We start from the raw sequence: 2,455 nt of genomic DNA, 5'->3' as shown, positions 1-2,455 counted from the left end.
TCCTCTCCTCTCCTCTCCTCTCCTCTCCTCTCCTCTCTTCTCTTCTCTTCTCTTCTTTTCTTTTCTTTTCATCATTCTGTAACATTTGCTAAAGCCTGGCAGAGGCTTGATTCAGTATCAGGTGCAAGAAGTGCAGCCCTGGAGCCTTGCAGTAGGGAAAGAGATGGCATTCAATTCCAAACACAGCATGGCAGGGATGACTTGTGAAGGGACAAGTGGGAGGACATGGGGGAGGGGGATAGCTAAGGACACTGGGGCATGAAGAGTCTGGATAAGCCAAACCAACAGGGTGCTTGCTGCTGACAGACCAAAGTGTTCAGAAGTCTTCTGCGGATGTTGGAAGATAAGGGGCCTGATTAGATATCCAAAGCAAGGACTTAGGCTGTACCAACTCTGTCATGCTCTTTGCTAGAACTGAGTTTTCAGAGGAAGCACATAGCTATGCTTAATTTACATGTACAGTCAAGGTAGCATTTGAACTTTGGCCAAGCAAAGAATATTACTATAACATTCAAAAACTCCTATCAAAACTCACTTCAAGATACAGTCAACTTCACACAATAAGAAGCTGGAGTCCAGCCAGGAGTGGTAGCACATGCCTGTAATCCCAAAACGTTGGCTGCTGAAGCATGAGGATCACAAGTTCTAAGCCATCCTGGCCTACATAGCAAGACCCTTGTCTTAGTTAGAATTTTACTGCTGTGAACAGCCACCATAACCAAGGCTTCTCTTATAAGGACAATATTTAATTGGGACTGGCTTACAGGTTCAGAGGTTCAGTCCATTATCGTCAAGACAAGAGCATGGCAGCTTCTAGGCAGGCATGGTGAAGTAGGAGCTGAGAATTCTACATCTTTATCTGAAGGCTGCTAGAACACTGGCTTCCAAGCATCTAGGATAAGGGTTTTAAAGCCCACATGCACAGTGATATACTTCCTCCAACAAGGCCACACCCACCCTAACAAGGCTACACCTCCAAATAGTGCCACTCCCTGGGCCAACCCTGTCTCACAAACCAAAGAACAGCATAGAAAAACAAAAGGAAGTGTAGAGTCTGTGATGCTTCCTGTTGTTCTCTTGACAGGACCTGGAATCATCTACCAGACAAGCCCTGTGGTCCTCCTGTGAGAGATTATCTATGTTATAGTTAGCTTCTAGCTGTGAGAGAGGGGTCTTCAAAGTCAATGGAGTCAGAAATACCCACCCTAACTTGAGGTACGACCACTCCATGAACTTGAGTTCTGGACTTCTCAGAAAGGAGAGAGTCACTGAGCCTGTCCCTCACTGCTTTTCAGCTACAGAAGCACTGTGGCCCGTTACTTCCTTGCTATGATGGACCGTACACCCCCCCACCCCCAATACTGTGAGCCAAAACACTTTCAATAGTGTTGCTTTTTTTTTTTTTTTTAGTGTTATTTTGTCCGTATATGAGAAGTAACTAATACAGAATCCAAACACTTTTTAGACATTATTCTTAACTATTAGACCAATTCCAAGAATAAACAGAGCCAGTCCATGAGTGGAAAGCATGCTGGTAAATCCTAAAACCACTGGGCTATGATTTCCCTGACTGTGTCAGTGTGCCGTTCCAGCATTTGTGATGCTTTGTCCATTTGGGGCTAGCCAAGTCTCACCTATGTGAAACTGAAGCTGTCATTTTATATATAGCTTCCTCCATAATGGCTTTGATTTTTCCTATGGATCATTAAACATAGAATGTGAGTTTCCCAGTCAAGCCAGTATCACACAGCATAGTTTTCTAACATTTTTTATTTGTTTATTTTTGGTAAATACTAAGTAAAATGACTATTTTTGGCTTTCCAATAAAATACTTCAATGAGTCATTGTTCGAAAGCATACTTAAACCTTTAAAACTTTCCTTATTATTGAAGTAAGCTTATGTGGCTTAAGAGAAAATAGCAGGACTGACGTGTAGTTCAGTGTGGTAGACTGCTGGCCCAGCATGCTAGACACTCTGGCTTTAATCCCCAGCCCTGGGAAGAAAGGATCAGGGGAAGATGAGGCAGACAGCTAGCCTGGCTTAAGATATAATTACTGTACCAAGTGTTCCTCCCCCCTCCTTCCCTTCCCCCCTGAGGATTCTGACGCTTAGCAAACTATAAGCTTAAAACACATTCAGATGTAGGTAGCATCATTTCTATAATGAACCAAAGGGAAGCCCAAGGCCGGGGAAACTCAAGTCCCTGCCTAGTGTCCTAAGAAGTCAGCAAAAAAACCAAGCCAAGAAAAACAACTAAATGAACCTTGAAAAGAGGCCAATCTCTGAGACTGGTAGCAGCCCTGAGAACGGTCCATGGTCCCCCAGTGCACACAATAGCAGAGTTGTGAGCTCTCAGTAGAACATCCTCATATCTCAGCAGCCTTGGGGAAATCGCAACACTGGTGGCGTTTTACTCCTCAGTAGAGTAGAACAGGGGTTACCATGAAGCGAGGT

This window comes from Mus caroli, chromosome 3 (genome assembly GCF_900094665.2).
Source record: "Mus caroli chromosome 3, CAROLI_EIJ_v1.1, whole genome shotgun sequence".
Taxonomy (NCBI): Eukaryota; Metazoa; Chordata; class Mammalia; order Rodentia; family Muridae; genus Mus; species Mus caroli.
This window is presented reverse-complemented; position numbering follows the sequence as displayed.